At 54.7% G+C, this 22758-nt stretch overlaps 1 protein-coding gene and 1 pseudogene across 4 annotated transcripts in view; one reads left to right on the top strand and one right to left on the bottom strand.

The window, feature by feature from the left end:
• Window positions 1-5923, bottom strand: part of PCGF3 (polycomb group ring finger 3) — a 67106-nt gene extending 61183 nt beyond the window's left edge. For all 4 annotated transcript variants that reach the window (XM_010345155.3, XM_074395754.1, XM_039468111.2 and 1 more), the window contains exon 1: window positions 5732-5923. The gene's annotated coding sequence lies outside the window, so the exon portion shown is untranslated. The remainder of the gene's footprint in view (window positions 1-5731) is intronic.
• Window positions 5924-6705: 782 nt separating this feature from the next.
• LOC141583887 (ADP-ribosylation factor 1 pseudogene) lies at window positions 6706-9523 on the top strand (annotated as a pseudogene).
• The last annotated feature ends 13235 nt before the right edge of the window (window positions 9524-22758 follow it).

The following is a 22758-nucleotide window of genomic DNA, read 5'->3' as shown; positions in this document are numbered from 1 at the left end:
AGTGAGCCAAGATCGCGCCACTACACTCCAGCCTGGGCAACAAGAGCAAAACTCTGTCTCAAAAAAAAAAAAAAAGGAAGCCGGGCGTGGTGGCTCAAGCCTGTAATCCCAGCACTTTGGGAGGCCGAGGCGGGTGGATCACGAGGTCAAGAGATCAAGACCATCCTGGTCAACATGGTGAAACCCCGTCTCTACTAATGGTGCAAAAAATTAGCTGAGCATGGTGGCGCGTGCCTGTAATCCCAGCTACTCCGGAGGCTGAGGCAGGAGAATTGCCTGAACCCAGGAGGCGGAGGTTGCGGTGAGCCGAGATCGCGCCATTGCACTCCAGCCTGGGTAACAAGGGCGAAACTCCGTCTCAAAAAAAAAAAAAAGGGAAAAAAAGAGTAACGGTATACACCAAAACAAGACTCACTTCATAACCCAAATGAAAACACCCAAGTCAACAATTCCAGCCCCCCGTGAAGGGCCCCTGCCGCTCCTCGAGGTTGCTGGAGCTGCTGAAAGTCTGCAGAATTCGGCTTGGTGGGAGGGGCAGGCTGTGGTCTCCAAAGTCCAGGACAGGTCCCCTTCACGGCCCTGGCTGCAGCCCAGAACTGTGGGGAGGCGTGGGTCCAGTTCCCTGTGGGGTGAAGGGTGTGGGCTGGGGGCAAAGGTTCTGGTTGCCAGTGGTGCCTGTACCCTGGACCTAAGCCCTCACATGGGCCAAATGTCCAACACGGTCAGGGTCTCACGTCTCCTACAGCACTGTTATGAAGTCACAAATAACCGCGGGCACGAGGCCGACAGTGACCGGTAAAAACATTTCCAACATATATTTAAAGTGGTTTAGAAAAACTTAACGGAAGTCGATTGATAATTTCTGGAGCCAGACCACTGGCAGGAATAAAATGAGGGGACTCTGAGGACAAGTAGAACACTTGCACTTGAAGCTGTTAGAATCTGATATCAGTGACACACACCCTGTCATTTAATTTGTGGGGTTTTACGGCTTGCTACTCACATTCTAAATTGCAAGTTAATTCCTAAGAATCTTTTCTATCTGTAATTTATCTTCCTTAACACATCACAAATGTCTGAATCACAACAGTGACATCGGAGAAACCCACAACAATTAAAGAGACAGCTGGATGGCCACATCCCCGTCTTAACACATCAGTCCATGCACCATCACTGATTAACTTACGGGCTGTCTCTCCAGTGCCCTGGCAGATGCCAGGCTCACAGCACCACTATGCTGGGCAGGCTTTGTGGTTCCAGTGACCACACCTGCCCACGGTATGCTCACCGTTTGGAGTTCCCTCCCAACCATGCAGGGGCCTAATGACTCACTTCTGGCAAAGAGAATTTGGCAAAAGTGATAGAATGTCACTCCACAGTCTGGGACATCCTACCTGTCCCTCTCTAGCTTGGCGTGGGCACCCTCGGAGCTGCCCTATAGAGAAAGGAACTGAGGTCTCCAGCCCGCAGTCATGTGACGCAGCCTGAGCGCAAACACTCCCAGTCCAGCCTTTAGAGGAGACACAGCCCCAAATGGGAGCCTCCTGAGCCAGAGGAGACACAGACCCAGATGGGAGCCTCCTGAGCCAGAAGAGACACAGACCCAGATGGGAGCCTCCTGAGCCAGAGGACCCGCCTGGAGCCCTGACCCACAGAAACAATAAGATACTATCTGACTGTCAGTTTAAGGCACAGGTTCAGGGTAATCTGGTCCACTAAGGACAGCCACAACTGTAAAAACCTGGGAACCAGACAGCACAGAGCCAAACAAACCTGAATACTCAGCTTCACAAGCCTCTTCCACAATTTCACAAAGCAAATTAAGTTTTAAAGACAGTAAGCATATGTCAAAAGAGCAAATCAGAAGGAAGTGTTGAGTAAAAGGTCCCAGGAGGTTACACTGGGCAAATAAAAGCTTCTAGGTCTAGGCTGACCAGGCAAGGACACATTTGGCTGACATTCAGTACCCTCAAATGTTAAGCTGAAACCTAAAGTGGTTTTCTCCTAAGTAACCAAGAAGTGAAGTTGTGGCAAAGATGAAATCCCGAACCATCTAATTCAGTGTCTCCCTTGGGAGTCCGGAGAGCTAGAGTTTTAGGGTTACACTTCATCTTATTGCCCAGCTTCCAGACAACTGTGCCTGCCTGATCCGAGTGGATGTCTCTGAGGATCTACCGGCTTTCATTCATTTGTTCATGCATCAATTCACTTTCTGGAAATGTGCGCTGCACACTAGCAGCCACCCCGTACCCTCTAGGAGCAGGCTCCTGGGCTGACCACCCTCGAGAAACACCCTGACACGATCTCACTGGACAACCCTTCCCTAGTCAAAGGGCAGCACAGACCACTCACTGTGAACACCCCACACTTTCATTACCACTTCCAAATTAAAGGAAAACACCCACAAGTTCTAGATGAAAGGCTGATTCAAAGGTTTGAAAGAAATAAAGACCCCCCGCCCCATGCCCCTCACCAGGATGCTTCAATTCCTTCCCTTCCCGGAGTGGAGAGGGAGTGGGAAGCAGTCAAGCCTGCTCCAACGTTCCTGACTTGGACCAACAGTCCACATCCCAGTTAAAACTCAACCCTCCTTTGAGTCTTCCAGACACTGAAAACGACTCTACACTGAGGAAGGGGGCACTCACGTAACCTTGGGGGTGGGGAGAGGGGCAGGAGGGTTGAAGCTGCTAGACATGGACCATGGCCAAGGCAAGGGAAGGACAGCAGCCCTGGACGAGGGGCTGAGAGGGGGGGAGGGCACAGTGCCAGCCTGAGGCGTGGAGCCTGTGGGCTGGGAGCTCCTGGAACCCTGAGTCCCCTGCCTCATACCTGCCCTAGGTCCCAGCCTAGGGAGCTCGTGTGCAGGGGCTGTGGGGCTGGGCCAGGGTCTCAAGGAAAGTGCCTCAGGTACCAGGATGCCAGATGCCTGGGCCTTCACAGTAGGTGTGTCCAGCTGAGTGGGCTAGGCAGATTCAGGACACCTCTGGATCCCACCCCAGGGTCCCAGTACTTCTTACAATCTAGTCTTGGGGTCTACATGCTCTTCAGCGACTTGTTCAGGAGTCCCAGCTCCTCTGAGGACCTGTCTGGAAGTTCTAGCTCTCATCAGGTCCTCCTTGAAAGCCTAGCCTTCTCCCCTCCCCCTGTCCATACCCAGTGTCCCAACCCTAAGTGACCCCAACTGAGCTCCTGGTCATCTAGGACTGTCCATGTCACAAGTTCCTCTCACTGTCACAAGTTCCTCTCAGTCTCAGGGTCCCAGACTCCAGGGGGGAGATGGGGCTGTCTCAGGGTCCCAGCCCCAGGGGAGAAAAGGCTGTCTCTGGGTCCTAGCCCCCCAGGGGAGATGGGGCTGTCTCTCAGGGTCCGAGCCCATCCCCCGGGGAGATGGAGTGGTCTCAGGGTCCCAGCCTCAGGGGGAGACAGGGTAGTCTCAGGGTCCGAGCAGTGCTCACAGGACTGCTTCAGAGTCAGGTCGTCCGGAGTGACGGTCGTGGGGTCCTGGCTCTCATCTGCGGCCCACTTTAAGGCGGGACCGTCCTTGGGTACCTATTCTGGGGTTCTGGCATTCTTTGGGTTCTGCCTGGTCCCTAGGTCTGATCCTCCTCCATGATTTTTCCCAGGGTCTTAGCCCTCCCTGGTCCCTGCCAGGTGGCCAGGTTCGACCCTCCTTGGTGACCCATCTTGGGGTCCCAGCTTTTCTCAGTGGCCTGTCCCAGGGTCAGACCCTCCTGGATGACCTGTCCTGGCACGCTGGGGGTCCCGTGCAGTCCCAGGGCCCAACTCTTTTCAGGTGCTCGCTGGTCTGAGGACCCAGCCCTCCTGAGAGTCCTACTTGGGCTAGGGTCTGGCCCTCCCTGCGTCCCCTGCCTGGACTGGGTTCCCCGCCCTCGCGGGGTCCTGACTAGGCTGGGGTCTTGCCCTCCTGGGGTCTTGCCTGGGCTAGAGTCTTGGCCCTCCCAGGCTCCTGCCTGGGCTGGGGTCTTGGCCCTCCCGGGGTCCCTCCTGGGCTGGGGTCTTGGCCCTCCCGGGGTCCTGCCTGGGGTCTCGGCCCTCCCGGGGTACTGACTAGGCCTGGGTCTTGCCTGGGCTGGAGTCTTGGCCTCCCTGGGTCCTGCCTGGGGTCTTGGCCCTTCCTAGGTCCTGCCTGGGCTGGGGTCTCGGCCCTCCCGGGGTCCCTCCTGGGCTGGGGTCTCGGCCCTCCCGGGGTCCCTCCTGGGCTGGGGTCTCGGCCCTCCCGGGGTCCCTCCTGGGCTGGGGTCTCGGCCCTCCCGGGGTCCCTCCTGGGCTGGGGTCTCGGCCCTCGCGGGGTCCCTCCTGGGCTGGGGTCTCGGCCCTCCCGGGGTCCCTCCTGGGCTGGGGTCTCGGCCCTCCCGGGGTCCCTCCTGCGCTGGGGTCTCGGCCCTCCCGGGGTCCCTCCTGGGCTGGGGTCTCGGCCCTCCCGGGGTCCCTCCTGGGCTGGGGTCTCGGCCCTCCCGGGGTCCCTCCTGGGCTGGGGTCTCGGCCCTCGCGGGGTCCCTCCTGGGCTGGGGTCTCGGCCCTCCCGGGGTCCCTCCTGCGCTGGGGTCTCGGCCCTCGCGGGGTCCCTCCTGGGCTGGGGTCTCGGCCCTCGCGGGGTCCCTTCTGGGCTGGGGTCTCGGCCCTCCCGGGGTCCCTCCTGCGCTGGGGTCTCGGCCCTCCCGGGGTCCCTCCTGGGCTGGGGTCTCGGCCCTCGCGGGGTCCCTCCTGGGCTGGGGTCTCGGCCCTCCCGGGGTCCCTCCTGGGCTGGGGTCTCGGCCCTCGCGGGGTCCCTCCTGGGCTGGGGTCTCGGCCCTCCCGGGGTCCCTCCTGCGCTGGGGTCTCGGCCCTCGCGGGGTCCCTCCTGGGCTGGGGTCTCGGCCCTCGCGGGGTCCCTCCTGGGCTGGGGTCTCGGCCCTCCCGGGGTCCCTCCTGGGCTGGGGTCTCGGCCCTCCCGGGGTCCCTCCTGGGCTGGGGTCTCGGCCCTCCCGGGGTCCCTCCTGGGCTGGGGTCTCGGCCCTCGCGGGGTCCCTCCTGGGCTGGGGTCTCGGCCCTCCCGGGGTCCCTCCTGCGCTGGGGTCTCGGCCCTCGCGGGGTCCCTCCTGGGCTGGGGTCTCGGCCCTCGCGGGGTCCCTTCTGGGCTGGGGTCTCGGCCCTCCCGGGATCCCTCCTGCGCTGGGGTCTCGGCCCTCCCGGGGTCCCTCCTGGGCTGGGGTCTCGGCCCTCGCGGGGTCCCTCCTGGGCTGGGGTCTCGGCCCTCGCGGGGTCCCTCCTGGGCTGGGGTCTCGGCCCTCCCGGGGTCCCTCCTGGGCTGGGGTCTCGGCCCTCGCGGGGTCCCTCCTGGGCTGGGGTCTCGGCCCTCGCGGGGTCCCTCCTGGGCTGGGGTCTCGGCCCTCCCGGGGTCCCTCCTGGGCTGGGGTCTCGGCCCTCGCGGGGTCCCTCCTGGGCTGGGGTCTCGGCCCTCCCGGGGTCCCTCCTGGGCTGGGGTCTCGGCCCTCCCGGGGTCCCTCCTGGGCTGGGGTCTCGGCCCTCCCGAGGTCCTGCCCAGGCTGCGGTGCCGGGCCTCCCGGGGTCTAGCCCTCTCCCGGGCCTGCCAAGGGCTTCCCCGGCCAGGCAGTCGGGGACGCCGGAGAGCGGGCCCGGGGTTCGGAGCCTTCCGGGCCGGACCGGGCCGAGGCCGCAGCCTGAGGAGCGGGAGCCACAGGCCCAGGCCAGGCGGGGCGGACTGACTGACCTGCGGTCTCGGGGCTGCGGGCGAGCGGGGCGCACGCGGGGTCCAGCCGGAGGGGGAGGGGGCGCCGCTCCCTCTGGGTCCCCCCCAAGAGGAGGAGAAAAAAGCCCGTCCGGAGTTTAAAACAAAGAGGCGGAAATGCCCGAGCTGAGCCGAGCGCCGCGTCGGGGGCGCCGCGCTCAGAGCATGCGCGGTGTGCCGCTTGGCTCCCACCCCGCGGCCGGGGCGGGGGCGGGGCCGGGAGGTAAGAGGCGGGGATAGGGGCGGGGACGGGCGTGGTCAGAGGGCGCAGGCGCGTCGGGGCAGGACTCGGCCGAGGGACTCGAGGGGCGCGAGGACGAGGGGCGGAGCAGGGGGCGGGACCACTGGGGGCGTGGTCAGGAGACCGACGGGGCCGCCCTGCGCTGGGGGACCCTCCGGGTCCCAGACCATCGTGAGCTGGGGCGCTGGAGCTGTGGGATGCCGGCGTGGAACAGGAGTGGGGAGTCGTTAGCTAGTCTCATCTGGAGAGGGGGTAGCCCAGGGAGTGACCCTGCGGCCGTCCGCGTGGAGAAGTCAAGAGTCCGACCCCGGGAAGCCTCCACCAGCCGTGGCACACCACGTGGATAAGTCAGGAGTCGGACCTCGGGGAGCAGCCACCAGCCACGGCTTGGGTCCGCTGCTGAGAGGAGACTGAGAAGAGCTGGGGCCCTCCAGAGACCTCCAGCACTGGGTGGGCGCGTTATTGGGGTGGGAGGAGGGCACAGAGCGGAGACGTGAACGTACACAGCATTCCCAGGCGCACTGCTGCGGCCATGGAAGGGGAGGTGGGGAGGGCTCCCCGGAGCCATGCGGTGGCCCAGGTCAGGGGAGGTGCCCGCTGGGGAGGGCTGCCTGGGATTGGGGTGCTAGCCCTCCTCAAGAGCCCTGACTGCAGTTTTCAGCTGGGAGGGGCAGGCCTCAGATGCGGAGGGGAAGGCTGAGGGTCATCCCTGAAGGAGGCAGGGGCAAGGTGTTGGTGCAGGGAGTGCAAGGCGGGTGGCTAGAAGGGCCAGGAGCAGTCCTGGGCTGAGGGCGGTGGCCCCAGGAGGAGGCAGAGCATTAAGCTGCAGTTTAGAACTTACTCCAGCTCCCGGCCCCAGGCCCCTCCTCAGGGAAGCGCAAACCCTTCCTCTGGGCTGCGCTCTTCTCTCCTGCTGGCTGTCAGCTGTGCCTGGCCTGGACCCTGAGCCCTGTGCTCTGTGTTCAGCCCTGTTTCTACTGAATGTCATTAGGAAGCTCAAATGCGACATGGCCGCATGGCTTCCCCAGGCCTTCCTGAGTCTGTCGTGCACCCCAGCACCCCACCCCCACCACCAGTCCTGAGGCAAGACCCAGAGTCCTCTGCACCCTCTTCCTCTCACGCCCATGCCAGCCATCCGTGGCCCATTGGCAGCCATCGCGTATCCCACCCACACCCTCCAGGGACCCACTCAGCCAAGGCCCAAGAGTGGGGGCATTGAACCTTCTTCCCATTTGCCTGGGCTAAAAATGCTTTTGGAGGCCAGTGCAGCTCACGTCTGTAGTCCCAGCCCGGATGACAAACGAAGACCCTGTCTCAAAATAAAATAAATACCTAAATAAATCCTTGTAGATTATGGGAAGATGGTGGCAGTAGCAAGAATTTTTTTTTTTTTTTTTTTTTGAGGCGGAGTTTCGCTCTTGTTACCCAGGCTGGAGTGCAATGGCGTGGTCTCGGCTCACTGCAACCTCCGCCTCCTGGGTTCAGGCAATTCTCCTGCCTCAGCCTCCTGAGTAGCTGGGATTACAGGCACGCACCACCATGCCCAGCTAATTTTTTGTATTTTTAGTAGAGACGGGGTTTCACCATGTTGACCAGGTTGGTCTCGATCTCTTGACCTCGTGATCCACCCGCCTCGGCCTCCCAAAGTGCTGGGATTACAGGCTTGAGCCACCGTGCCCGGCCAGTAGCAAGAATTTTGTATCTCCCTGAATTTTATCGTGAAACACGTAGAACTACAAAGCAGATCGAAACTCAGATGGGCAGCACTGACTGCAAAGCCAGAAGATGACGTATTTTCATGCCAGGTGGAGGCACAGCTCAGAGCCTCACTCTCTTCACCATCAGCATGTGTGTGCAGGGCCCGAGTTTACCCTCTTCCCTGAAGCAGCTGAAAACACATCCAAGGATTCTTAGGCACTGGGCATCAGTTACCATGGGCCATGATCCCTGAGAGGAGCATATGGGGTGAGACCTAAAGGAAGCCTCCCGGCTGCCACTCAGGGAGAGGAGCTGGGTGGAGGAGACAAAGCTGGCAGCCAGGGAGGCCCACACACCAGAGTCCACAGGGCAGGGGCAGAGTGGAGGGGCTGTCCACAGCCAGAGCTCCAGGATGGAGCAGGTGGGAGCACCCAGAGCTGGGAAGGACTCCGGAAAGAAGCTGGTGGAACAGGGCTTGGAGTCTGTATACTCCTCCTGGCCCCAGGATGTCCTCGTGGCCCAGGGGCAGCAGGCAGGGTGGTCAGCTGTGGGACAGAAGTGCAGGCTGAGCTGGTCCACACTCGCAAAGCTCAGAAGGCTGGAGAGGAGAGGCGCAGGGATATTTAATGGAAATACAAACATACTCAGAACTCAACAGGGAAAGTGAACAACGTCTGCATCTAATCAAAAGTTACCAGACATGGGAAGAAGGAAAATATGACCCACGATGAGGAAGAAAGTCCATCAGTGGAGGCACACCTGGAAACCACGCTGGTGTACGATGAGGTCTGTGCAGAGAAGCAGCTGTCACTGTTTCAGAGGCTCCAGGAGCCAGAGGAGGGCTGAATGTGCCTGGGTATGGATCAGGAGATGGACGAGGAAACCGAAGCTATAAATACCGCAGGGCCTGAGGCCCACCCAAAGAGACCCCCGCCGGCCACAACTGAAGCCGCTGGTTAAAGCACACCAGGGATACCTATACCACAAATGCATAGTGCCACTTAAAAAGATGCAAAACCAACACTTGGATCAGAGCAGCAGCCGCTGAGGCGTCCCCGGCCAGCGTCCTTCCACCTGTCCACAAGCGTGGGGAACATCTTTGTCAACCTCTTCAAGGGCCTTTTTGGCAAAAAGGAAATGCGCATCCTCATGGTGGGCCTGGATGCTGCGGGGAAGACCACGATCCTGTACAAGCTAAAACTGGGTGAGATCGTGACCACCGTTCCCGCCATAGGCTTCAGTGTAGAAACCGTGTAGTACAAGAACATCAGCTTCCCTGTGTGGGACGTGGGCGGCCAGGATAAGATCCGACCTCTGTGGCGCCACTACTTCCAGAGCACACAAGGCCTGATCTTCGTGGTGGACCGCAATGACAGAGTGCGGGAACGAGGCCCGTGAGGAGCTCACGAGGATGCTGGCTGAGGAGCTGAGAGATGCTGTCGCCCTGGTGTTCGCCAACAAGCAGGACCTCCCCAGCACCGTGAATGTGGCCGAGATCACAGACAAGCTGGGGCTGCACTCCCTACGTCACAGGAACTGGTGCCTTCAGCCCACCAGTGGCTCTATGACGGATTGGACTGGCTGTCCGATCAGCTCCCGAACCAGAGGTGAATGCGACCCCCCTCCCTCTCACTCCTCTCACCCTCTGCTTTACTCTCATGTGGCAAATGTGCAGCTCATGGTGTGAGCACCAGAAGCTGCCTCCGTGGTTTGGTCACTGTGTGCATCGCACCATGCTGTAAATGTGGCAGATGCAGCCTGCAGCCAGGCTTTTTATTTAATGTAAATAGTTTTTGTTTCCAATGAGGCAGTTTCTGGTATTCCTATGCCATATTACTCAGCCTTTTTGTTGTTATTGTTGAGACGGAGTTTCGCTCTTGTTACCCAGTCTGGAGTGCAATGGCGCGATCTCGGCTCACCGCAACCTCCACCTCCTGGGTTCAAGCAATTCTCCTACCTCAGCCTCCCGAGTAGCTGGGACTACAGGCATGTGCCACCATGCCCAGCTAATTTTTGTATTTTTAGTAGAGATGGGTTTTCACCATGTTGACCAGGATGGTCTCGATCTGTTGGCTTCGTGATCCACCTGCCTCGGCCTCCCAAAGTGCTGGGATCGTAGACGTGAGCCACGGCGCCCAGCCTACTCAGCTTTTTTTATTGTAAAAAGAAAAATCAACTCACTGTTCAGTGCTGAGAGGGGATGTAGGCCTGTGGGCACCTGGCTCCAGGAGTCGCTGTGTTGGGAGAGCCGGGCATGCTCTTGGCTTTAGAGCTGTGTTGAAATCCATTTTGGTGGTTGGTTTTTAACCCAAACTCAGTGCATTTTTTAAAATAGTTAAAAATCTAAGTCGAGAACACTTGAACACACAGAAGGGAGACCCTGCCTAGCATAGATTTGCAGTTACAGCCTGGATGCCGGTCACCAGCCCAGCTGTTCCCCTTGGGAACGGGAGGCGGCAGCGTGGCAGACTGCGATCAGTTCTGCATGGTCACAATAGAGATCCTGCAACTAGGCCGGGCGCGGTGGCTCAAGCCTGTAATCCCAGCACTTTGGGAGGCCGAGGTGGGTGGATCACGAGGTCAAGAGATCGAGACCATCCTGGTCAACATGGTGAAACCCCGTCTCTACTAAAAATACAAAACATGAGCTGGGCATGGTGGCGCGTGCCTGTAATCCCAGCTACTCAGGAGGCTGAGGCAGGAGAATTGCTTGAACCCAGGAGGCGGAGGTTGCGGTGAGCCGAGATCACGCCATTGCACTCCAGCCTGGGTAACAAGAGCGAAACTCCATCTCAAAAAAAAAAAAGAGATCCTGCAACTGGCTTGTCCTTGGGTCACCCTGCATTCCGTAACCATGTGCTTGTACACGTGCCCCCATGGTTCCCAGGGCCCAGGCTGAGAGCCCACAGCCACCCCACCCACATTCAGGCAGCCTGGGGGAGGCAGGGCCCCACCTGTCCCTCGGTCAGCATGTGGCCAGAGTGAGTCCGTCGTCTCCAGCACTCGTGCTCACTCAGACTCTATGGAAGGATGTCTGGGGCCTCACCAGCAGGAGCGCGTGCAAGCCGGGCAGGCGGTCCACCCAGACCCACAGCCCCTTGGGAGCACCCCACCTCCATGTGTGATGCAGCATTCTTTCCCTCAGCCTGCAAGGGTCCGATGTGCCATCGAAAAGGTAACCTCACTTTTTTCTTTTGTATTTTGATAGACACTAAAGAAGCTGGAGCTGTTAAACTTATCTTGAGGAAACCTCAGAACTGGTCTATTTGGTGTCGTGGAACCTCTTACTGCTTTGAATACACGATTAGTAATCAACAACAACCACAAAAAAGATGCGGTGGGGCTGGGCACAGTGGGTCACGCCTGTAATCCCAGCACTTTGGGAGGCTAAGCTGGGCAGATCACCTGAGGTCGGGAGTTTGACACCAACCTGACCAACATGGTTAAACCCCATCTTTACTAAAAATACAAAATTAGCCGGGCGTGATGGCACAGGTCTGTAGTCCCAGCTACTGGGGAGGCTGAGGCATGACAATTCCTTGAACTGGGGAGGCGAAGGTTGAAGTAAGCCATGATCGCACCATTGCACTCCAGCCTGGGCAACAAGAGCGAAACTCCATCTCAAACAAACAAACAAAAAGATGCTGTAAATGGGCTCTGGGGCACCAGCTTGTTCTTACAAAACTGGCAAAGAGTAGGGAGCAACCAGCTGCTCATCTTCCCTCCCGCACCCTGCACCTCGAGGCGGCAAAGACCTGGGGAGTGCTTGCTTCTCTCTAGATACATTCCAACGGGTAAATGAAGCAATTATACAATAAACTCTCCCCCTTTCACACCCCGGTGAGATAATGACACAGGCAACAACAGTCACTGATGTGAACATCACCAGAGACACAGCTGGACGTTAGCAGCTTCCTGGTAGGAAACAGACAGGGCTTCAATGAGATCTTGATGAGAAATCCACCCTGAATACGGGTGCAGCAGGCTCCCCTCCGCCACCCAGACTCGGTCCTCTGGCTGCTCCGCAGGAGCCCCTGCAGTGAGTCTGTCCCAGGCCTTCTGCAAGGGCGAGGGGCAGCCCTGGGACCACAGTGCGGGGGAAGCTCAGGGGCAGCCCTGGGGCCACAGTGCTGGGGGGAGCTCAGGGGCAGCCCTGGGGCCACCTTTTCTTCCATGGTTCTGTTTCTTCCCCTTTGACACTCCCTGCCCGTTTCTCATTTCCTAAGGTGATCGCCTGAGGAAAGCTCCCAACTGAAGCCCCAAATCTCAGGCTCTGCTTCTTGGGGATGTGAAGACACTGATTAAGCCTCCAGGTCTCACATTGATTTACAGGATTCAGGGGCCGGCAGGAGACAGCTTGGAATGTAAGCAGAAACTCTCAGGACTAGAACTGTTTCTTCCACGACCAACGACCAACGTGCAGGGGAGGGAAGAAGATACAAAAAGAGAGACAACAATCAGAAGGAAGTGGAGTGTAGACCAGCAGTCTTATTGGGATCCTGAGTCACGCACAGGGTAAAAACAAAACAAAACACATTACTCAACAGTCTCTATGATGACACTGACTGGACACCTGATGATGCTGAAAATCGGCCAGGCCTGGTGTCTCACGCCTGTAATCCCAACACTGTGGGAAGCCAAGATGGGTGGATCACCTGAGGTCAGGAGTTCGAGACCATAGTGGCCAACATAGAGAAACCCCATCTCCACTAAAAATACAAAATTAGCCAGGTGCGGTGGTGCATGCCTGTAATCCCAGCTACTTGGGAGGCTGAGTTGGGAAAATCACGAACGAACGTGGGAGGTGGAGGTCGCGGTGACCCGAGATCACACCATTGCACTCCAGCCTGGGTGACAAGAGTGAAACTCCATCTGAAAGAAAGAGAGAGAGAGAGAGAGAGAGAGAGAGGGAAAGAAAGAAAGACAATGAGGGCCTGTTATTAAGGTATAAGGATGGTGGTGTGGTTGTGTTTCTTTAGGAGTTCTTATCTTTTAGAGATGGACACTCAAATATATGCATGAAATGAGGTAGTCGCTGAGGCTTCCTCAGAATAATTTGGAGGAGTCAGGGTGGGAAGAGGCTGATGAGGAATTTAGACCAAGGAAGACTGGCCAGTGCTGGGTGATAAGTTCATTAACACTGACGACGACACAGTTACGTCTCCGTTTGTCTTTGCTTGAAAATTTCCGCAATAGAATCTGTAAAGATTGCAGCCCACAGGCAGGGCAAGGTGGCTCACGTCTATAAGCCCAGCATTTTGGGAGACCGAGGCGGGCAGATCACCTGAGATCAGGAGTTTGAGACCAGCCTGGCCAACATGGTGAAACCCCATCTGTACTAAATGTACAAAAAAATTAGTTGAGGCCGGGCGCGGTGGCTCAAGCCTGCAATCCCAGCACTTTGGGAGGCCGAGGCGGGTGGATCACGAGGTCAGGAGATCGAGACCATCCTAGTCAACATGGTGAAACCCCGTCTCTACAAAAAATACAAAAAATTAGCTGGGCATGGTGGCGCGTGCCTGTAATCCCAGCTACTCAGGAGGCTGAGGCAGGAGAATTGCTTGAACCCAGGAGGCGGAGGTTGCGGTGAGCCGAGATCGCGCCATTGCACTCCAGCCTGGGTAACAAGAGCGAAACTCCATCTCAAAACAAAACAAAACAAAACAAAACAAAACAAAACAAAAAACAAAAAATTAGCTGAGTGTAGTGGTGGGCACCTGGAATCCCAGCTACTCGGGAGGCTGAGGCAGGAGAATTGCTTGAACCCAGGAGGCGGAGGTTGCAGTGAGCTGAGATTGCACCACTGCACTCCAGCCTGGGCGACAGAGCAAAACTCCGTCATAAAAAAAAAAAAAAAGATTGCCAGTCTCCTTCGGTTTCTCCCTCCAGATGCCAGCATGCCCCTCTGGGAGCGGGAAGTGCCTGCAGGTGTCCTGCCGAGGAGGCCTCGTGGGAGTTTGTTGAGTGAACACATCAATCAATTCGTGTTTCAATCAACTAGGTGGAAATCTTGGAAGTAAAATGTATAGTCCTGGACACACACAAAAACCAATCGACCAGGTAATTCACAAAGCAGTTGAAGAGCTTGGTGGAGCGGTAAGTGACGGTCCTGCAGATAGGGCAGCCGGGAAACGATAGAAGTTCCCAGGGTGAGGGGTGGGGTGGGGTGGAGGAGCAGGCAGGGCCGAACTCACAGACGTGATGGTCCCACCAGAGCAGCTCAGCAGGAGAGAGTCATGAGGTGCTGGGAACCAGCTGCAGCCCTGTGTGTGAGTGCCCCTAGTCCTGGCAGTGACGAGGGATTGAGGAAAAAAAAAAAAAAAGACAAAGGCACAAGAGTAGACTTTTACAGCATGGGTCCAGGGGGCCAGCAAGCGTAGGGATTTTATGAGGTGCATACACTTGTTAATTGAGGGGTAGGAGAGCAAGGGAGGTGATCAGGGGACGCCTTGAAACTATTGGGGCAAGACTTGAGACGAATGTGGGCAAGATAGCCCTGGGGAGAGGTGCGGTCTGCAGTGTTCAGCAACAGACGTGATTCTTTTTTTTCTTTTTCTTTTTTTTTTTGAGACGGAGTTTCGCTCTTGTGACCCAGGCTGGAGTGCAATGGCGCGATCTCGGCTCACCGCAACCTCCGCCTCCTGGGTTCAGGCAATTCTCCTGCCTCAGCCTCCTGAGTAGCTGGGATTACAGGCACGCGCCACCATGCCCAGCTAATTTTTTGTATTTTTAGTAGAGACGGGGTTTCACCATGTTGACCAGGATGGTCTCGATCTCTCGACCTCGTGATCCACCCGCCTTGGCCTCCCAAAGTGCTGGGATTACAGGCTTGAGCCACCGCGCCCGGCCTTTTTCTTTTATAAAGATGGGGTTTCACCATGTTGGTCAGGCTGGTCTTGAACTCCCGACCTCAGGTGATCCGCCCATCTTGGCCTCCAAAGTGCTTGGATTACAGGCGTGAGCCACCGCGTCCCGGCCCAGACGTGATTCTTATGCAAACCTAGAACACTGAATTCCACCACAGGTTGCTATCAAGGTATATATGCATCAGAAGCACCACCAGATCTGACCACACCCAATCCATCAAAGGGCTTTTATCTCCCCAGCATTGCAGACACCGAGCAATCAAAATCACTCCAGATTCTGAGAATCTAGGCAGAGCCTGTGGCATTCAGGTTATCTCTGCCCTGCAGGGCTTTTCTTCCTGGCTAGCTCTCATCTGCAAAGATCTTCCTGGATCTTGTGAGCAGGGGTCAGATCTTGTGAGCAGAGGTCGCCTCCCTTTTCAGAGATCTTGCACAAGCAAGATCTCTAGGAGACCCTCGTGCAGCCTCCATGTTGGTAAGACATTCGTGGGACCAAAGCAGTATCTCCTACTCTGCAACCACCCTGCAGTGCTCCTCAGTTTCACTCCCAGGTGGCCTTTACCTTAGGCCTCCCGTTGCCACTTCATTTCTGTTTTACCGCACCAATATTTGATATAGCTTAGTTTGGGGTATAAACTTCAGTGTACAATAAGCAAAGCAAGGTTTTAATTATTTAACGAGAAATAACATAGGTCTGCCCCTGGCCATCTTGACCCACAGTAAGAAGCTTCAGACTTGAGGCTAACGGGACTCCGCAAGTGGTGATGCAAACGTCTCGGCCGTAGGACACGGATCTCTCGGACACCAAACACAGGAGGAAGGTGCAAGGTGGTGTAGCTGCCTAACAGCCAAGCTCCTCTAACAAAGGAAAGTTCCCTCTTTATATAGGCTTATACTTTAGATGTTACAGGTGGAAGAATCTTAGGTTTATAACTTAACATATGAAAAGCGTCTCGGTTTACAGTCTCAGGAATTACATATGAAAAGAGTTTCAGTTTACAGTCTCAGGAAATACATATGAAAAGGGTTTCAGTTTACAGTCTCAGGAAATACAGATGACAGGGGTTTCAGTTTACAGTCTTAGGAATGAAAGGGGGAAGTTGATCTGAGACGCCTGGGTGTCCCTCTTCAGTGCTGGGAATGTGCTCAGATGCCTGGCAGGACCCTGGATGTGGGGAGGCAGGTGCCCGTGAAAGGGCAGAAGAGTCAGACCCTGAGAGGCCAGCACATTGCCAACAAGTGAACCCAAGTACAATGTAACCACTGACCAAGAAACAACTCCAGTTGTTCATCTGTGTGTGTGTGTGGCGTGTGTGGTGTGTGTGTGTTTGTTTTGAGACGGACAAGAGTCTGGCTCTTGTTGCCCAGGCTGGAGTACGGTCGTGTAATTGCAGCTCACTGCAACCTCTGCCTCTTGGGTTCAAGCGATTATCCTGCCTCAGCCTCCCACGTAGCTGGGATTACAGACGTGTGCCACCACCCCTGGTTAATTTTGTATTTTTAGTAGAGTTGGTGTTTTGCCATGTTGGTCAGGCTGGTCTTGAACTGCCGACCTCAGGTGATCCACACCTGCCTCTGCTTCCCAAAGTGCTGGGATTAGAGGCATGAGCCACTGCGCCCAGCCAGTGTGTGTGTTTTAACACAAAACTGAAACTCAGCCATGGCCACCAGACAGTAGCATACGGGTGTGCTGAGCAGGAAACGCACCCTGAAGCCCCGGCCTGCTCAGAAGAGCCTGGAGATGCTGTGTGGCCTCAGCCTTTCTTGGAAGTTAACCGTATGTGTTAAAAGTCGCTTTTCTACTTGGCTGTTTTCCTGCGTAGGAGCCACAGGGCCGGAGCAACAGGGTCTTGAGCCCCACTTCCACAGGCACTGCAGCGACGCGTGGCTGTGTGGTTCAACCGGCCACCCAGAAGATCTGCAGGCGCAAGGCCTGGCGAGCCAGGGTGCCCAAATCGCCCTGGGTACCTGAGGAGGCCCGTCCAGCCCACTGTGCACTGCCCCAGGGTTCAGTACCGTGACCCGGCTGCGGGAAGGACGGCTTTGCTCCCTCTCGGGTCAGGTGTTTTCAGGCCCTCGATCTCTGACTCACCCAAGAATGGGGAGGGGGATCCCGGGGCATGGTGAGCTCATTTAAGTAAATATCTTGTGGAAAACAGATCTCTCGGACACCGAATATTGAAGGAAGGAGTTTATTCGGCCGGGAGCCAGGTGGCATATTTGCCCAATATCCAAGCTCGCCTAACAAAAGAAGGTTCCTTCTTTATATAGGTTTATACTTTAGATGTTACACGTGGAAGAATCTTAGGTTCATAGCTTAACATATGAAAAGGGTCTCAGTTTACAGTCTTAGGAATTACATATGACTAAAACAAAAACAAAAACAAAAACAAAAAACAGAAAAGGCCCGGCGCGGTAGTTCACGCCTGTAATCCCAGCACTTTGGGAGGCCGAGGCGGGCGGATCACCTGAAGTCAGGAGTTCAACACCAGCCTGACTAACATGGTGAAACCCTGTCTCAAAAAAAAAAAAAAAAGGCAGGAATTACATATGAAAAGGGTTTCAGGGCCGGGCGCGGTGGCTCAAGCCGGTAATCCCAGCATTTTGGGAGGCTGAGGCGGGTGGATCACGAGGTCAAGAGATCGAGACCATCCTGGCCAACATGGTGAAACCCCATCTCTACTAAAAATACAAAAAATTAGCTGGGCATGGTGGCGCGTGCCTGTAATCCCAGCTACTCAGGAGGCTGAGGCAGGAGAATTGCCTGAACCCAGGAGGCGGAGGTTGCGGTGAGCTGAGATCGCACCATTGCACTTCAGACTGGGTAACAAGAGCGAAACTCCACCTCAAAAAAAAAAAAAAAAAAAAAAAAAGAAGGCCGGGCGCGGTGGCTCAAGCCTGTAATCCCAGCACTTTGGGAGGCCGAGGCGGGTGGATCACGAGGTCGAGAGATCGAGACCATCCTGGTCAACATGGTGAAACCCCGTCTCTACTAAAAATACAAAAAATTAGCTGGGCATGGTGGCACGTGCCTGTAATCCCAGCTACTCAGGAGGCTGAGGCAGGAGAATTGCCTGAACCCAGGAGGCGGAGGTTGCAGTGAGCCGAGATCGCGCCATTGCACTCCAGCCTGGGTAACAAGAGCGAAACTCTGTCTCAAAAAAAAAAAAAAAAAGAAAAAAGAAAAGGGTTTCAGTTTACAGTCTTAGGAAAAAGGGAAGTAATTACATATGAAAAGGGGTTCCGTTTACAGTCTTAGGAAAAGGGACAGATACAGTCTTATGAATTACATATGAAAAGGGTCTCAGTTTACCGTTTTAGGAATTACATATGAAAAAGGGAAGTTTACGATTTTAGGAATGAGAAGCATTTCAGTTTACAACCTTAGGAATGAAAAGGAAAAAAGGGAAGTTGATCTGAGATGCCCGAGTCTCCCTCTTCAATCTGATCCAAAGAATTTTGCAGAGAATGATTTATTTAGGCAGAGAGAGAGAGAGAGAGAGAAAGAAATAGAGAGATTGAGCCCCCATGTTGCAGTGGGAGGGGATCCAGAGAGGGAGTCCGCACTGAGAAGGAACAGCTCCCACACTGTTGTGGGAGGGGCTCCCCAGAGGGAAAATCCGAACAGGTGAGGGGCAGGGGTTCTTTTAATCTGGGACTTACTCCCGCCCCATTCAAGTTCTCATCCAGTAAGAGGAGTTTTTCCAAACTTCCTTCTGAGTGATAGATTTTCTGAGTTAAATACTGGATTGGTTGCTATGCCCGCCATCAAAAGCCCCTCCTTCCAAAGCCTTTTGAGAACTTTCTAAACAGAAGAGCACACCTGGGCTCTCTACCTTTCCTGAGTGCAAAATCTTAAGTTAGACAAAGACCTCTAAGCTCCTGGATGGAGACGTGAAAGAACAGGTTGGGCACGTCGCTGTGAAGTTCTTGCCTTTGAAACATGCCCCTTGTGGACCTGGGAAGAGAAGTTAACATATTCTCTCAGCACGACAGGAAGGTGTGCGCCGGCTGCGGCCTCAGGCTGATACGTGGATCACGGGAATGCCAATGGTCCCGGCCACCTTCTTGTGAATGCGGCTGTGGCCAGCACTACAGAGGGGAATGAGGACCTTCTCACAGGAGTGTGGCCGGGACTATCGGCTCTTCTGTGGATCCAAGGAGGCGGCACAAGTCCACTGAGTCCCTGTAGGCCAGCGTGCAGTGGCTGAAGGAGACCACTTCAAACTCATCCTCTTCCCTGGAAGCCCTCAGCCCCCGGGAAGGAAGATGGTTCTGCTGAAGAACTGAAACTGCCACCCAGCTGTCGGGGCGGGTCACGCCCATCCCGAAGGTCTGTAAGAAGAAGAAAGCCCGAGTCATTGTTGAGGAGCAGGAGAATTTCAAAGCCTTTGCTCACCTCGTGGCCCGTGCCAGTGCCCAGCTCTTCAGCATATGGGCAAAAGGAGCCAAGGAAGCTGCAGAACAGGATGTTGAAAAAAAATAATAAAGCCCTCCTGGGGACCTGCAATAAATCAGCAGTCATGCTGGGTCTCCAAAAAAAAAAAAAAAAAAAAAATCGAATGGCAACACCCAGGCACCTTGGCTCACGCCTGTAATCCCAAATCTTAGGCCAAGGTGGGTGGATCACCTGAGGTACCAGCTGGCCAATATGGTAAAATCCTGTCTCTATTAAAAATACAAAAATTAGCTGAGCACTGTTGCGGGTGCCTGTAATCCCAGCTACTTGGGAGGCTGAGGCAGGAGAATCACTTGAACCCCGGAGGCAGAGGTTGCAGTGAGCTGAGATTGCGCCACTGCACTCCAGCCTGGGTGACAGAGTTCCCTCTGTTTCAAGCAAACACACACACACGCACACACACATAGAGAATGCGCCACACAAAGAGCATTCAGTGTGGACTTCAGTTAAGAAAAACCTGTCAATATCAGTTCATCAATCATAACAAATGTACCAAACTCATAGAGGATGTAAATCATGGGGGAGCGGAGTGCATGGCTTAGGGGAGAGAGGGGTATGTGGGAACTCTGTTTTTTCTGATCAATTTTTCCATAAACCTAAAATTGCTTTAAAACATAAAGTCTAAGCGCCGGGCGCAGTGGCTCAAGCCTGTAATCCCAGCACTTTGGGAGGCCGAGGCGGGTGGATCACGAGGTCGAGAGATCGAGACCATCCTGGTCAACATGGTGAAACCCCGTCTCTACTAAAAGTGCAAAAAATTAGCTGGGCATGGTGGCACGTGCCTGTAATCCCAGCTGCTCAGGAGGCTGAGGCAGGAGAATTGCCTGAACCCAGGAGGCGGAGGTTGCGGTGAGCCGAGATCACGCCATTGCACTCCAGCCTGGGTAACAAGGGCGAAACTCCGTCTCAAAAAAAAAAAAAACATAAAGTCTAATGATTTAAAAAAGCAAATCACAGCCGGGCGCGGTGGCTCAAGCCTGTAATCCCAGCACTTTGGGAGGCCGAGGCGGGTGGATCACGAGGTCAAGAGATCGAGACCATCCTGGTGAACATGGTGAAACCCCGTCTCTACTAAAAATACAAAAAATTAGCTGGGCGTGGTGGCACGTGCCTGTAATCCCAGCTACTCAGGAGGCTGAGGCAGGAGAATTGCTTGAACCCAGGAGCGGAGGTTGCGGTGAGCCGAGATCGCGCCCACTGAAACATGTTAAGGATGTTTGTCTTGGCTGGGCACAGTGGCTCGTGCCTGTAATACCAGCACTTTGGGAGGCCACGGCAGGTGGATTACCTGAGGTTAGGAGCTTGAGACCAGCCTGTCGAATGTGGTGAAACCTGTCTCTACTAAAAATACAAAATTAGCTGGATGTGTTGGCGTGCACCCATAATCCCAGCTGCTTTTCAAGGCTGAGGCAGGAGAATCGCTTGAATCCAGGGGGCAGTTGTTGCAGTGAGCCAAGATTGTGCCACTGCACTCCAGCCTGAATAACAGAGCAAGACTCAATCACAAAAAGAAGAAAAAGAATGCTTGCCCTGGAGATGTTCTAGGATAGTGATGCCCAACCAAGGAGTCTCCCTCACTGGAGATGTTTCTTTCAGAGTAGAAAGGACAAAGACCTCCCCCGCCTCCACGATGCCTCCCCACCTACCTCTCTCCCTGGTGAAGGCTTACTTACACTCCAAAGAAGGGACCAGGTTTCTCTCTCTGGAAGGGAGGATGAGAAGACCCCCAGCAGCCCTATAAAGGATAAGAGAGTTTTGGCTGGGCACAGTGGCTCATGCTTGTAATCCCAGCACTTTGGGAAGCCCAGGCAGGCGGATCACCTGAGGTCAGGAATTCGAGACCAGCCTGGCCAACGTGGTAGAACCCGTCTCAACTAATAATATGAAAATTAGCCAGATGTAATGGTGGGCATCGGTAATCCCAGCTACTCAGGAGGCTGAGGCAAGAGAATCGCTGAATCCGGGAGGTCGAGGTTATGGTGAGCCAAGATTGCACCATTGCACTCCAGCCTGAGCAAGAAGAGTGAAATTCTGTCTCGAAAAGAAAAGAAAAGGTAAGAGAGTTTCCTGAACTCGGAGTTCTTCCCCACCATGCACCCAGTGCCTGTCCAGGCTGCACCCGCATCGCCCGAGGGTGAGACATGGAGACGGGTCAGTGGCTGCCTTTGCTGGGAGTGGGAAATGCTCTGTCTCTGACAGGACCTAATGGTACCCAGGTCCATGTACGTGTGAAAATGCCGGTCAGCTTGTTAGCTTGTGAGCAGAGCAAAGCCTCAGACACTTCCAGTCTCTGATTTAACATACTCATTTTATCACACACACACATGCTACATACCCATCTGCTGTATTTGCCTTTACACAAAAAATTGGATGCCCATTTTATTCCGTACAGACAAAAAAAAAAAAAGATAACCATATATACCATATGTATACATGTAATACAGGGGTCCCTCTCATATCATATATGCAAAAAAATTAAAATTATCCAACTCACATCACACACATGAAAATATTGTATAACCTTACATGATACAACTGGATGCCAATCTCACACCAGACACATGCACTAAATAGATGATGATCAGGCCTACACCAGAATATTAGACACCCACCGCGCATACACACACACTCATTTCATACCATGTATATAAGAAAGTAGATACCTGATCACACAATGTACAAAACATTAGATAAATATATATATTTTTTGAGACAGTTTCTCTCCTGTTGCCCAGGCTGAGTGCAATGGCTCAATCCCAGTTCACTACAACCTCTGCCTCCCGGGCTCAAGTGATTCTCCTGCCTCAGCCTCCCAAGTAGCTGGGATTACAGGCATGCACCACCATACCCAGCTAATTTTGTATTTTTAGTAGAGACAGGGTTTCTCCATGTTGGTCAGATTGGTCTCAAACCCCCAACCTCAAGTGATTCGCCCACCTCAGCCTCCCAAAGTGCGGGATTACAGATGTGATCCACCATGCCGGGCCTAGATAACTATTTAAACCCTGCACACACACACACACAAACACAAATTCTTTTTTTTTTTTTAGACAGAGTCTTGCTTTGTCGCCCAGGCTGGAGTGCAGTGGTGCAATCTTGGCTCACCGCAACCTCCGCCTCCCTGGTTCAAATGATTCTCCTGCCTCAGCCTCCTGAGTAGCTGCAATTACAGGCACTCACCACCACACCTGGATAACTTTTTTCTATTTTTAGTAGAGATGAGGTTTCACCATGTTGGCCAAGCTAGTCTCAAACTCCTCACTTCAAGTGATCTGTCTACCTCGGCCTCCCAAAGGGCTGAAATTACAAGTGTGAGCCACTGCGCTGGCCTCAGTCGATTTAGAAAGTTTATTATAAAAAAAAAAAAATTATGGGCCGGGAGCGGTGGCTCAAGCCTGTAATCCCAGCACTTTGGGAGGCCGAGGCGGGTGGATCACAAGGTCAAGAGATTGAGACCATCCTGGTCAACATGGTGAAATCCCGTCTCTACTAAAAATACAAAAAATTAGCTGGGCATGGTGGTGCGTGCCTGTAATCCCAGCTACTCAGGAGGCTGAGGCAGGAGAATTGCCTGAACCCAGGAGGCGGAGGTTGTGGTGAGCCGAGATCGCGCCATTGCACTCCAGCCTGGGTAACAAGAGCGAAACTCCGTCTCAAAAAAAAAAAATAATAATAATTATTATTATTATTATTATTACTTTTTCGAGACAGAGTCTTGTTCTGTCGCCCAGGGTGGAATGCAATG

This window comes from Saimiri boliviensis, chromosome 3, assembly GCF_048565385.1.
Source record: "Saimiri boliviensis isolate mSaiBol1 chromosome 3, mSaiBol1.pri, whole genome shotgun sequence".
Taxonomy (NCBI): Eukaryota; Metazoa; Chordata; class Mammalia; order Primates; family Cebidae; genus Saimiri; species Saimiri boliviensis.
This window is presented reverse-complemented; position numbering and strand designations above follow the sequence as displayed.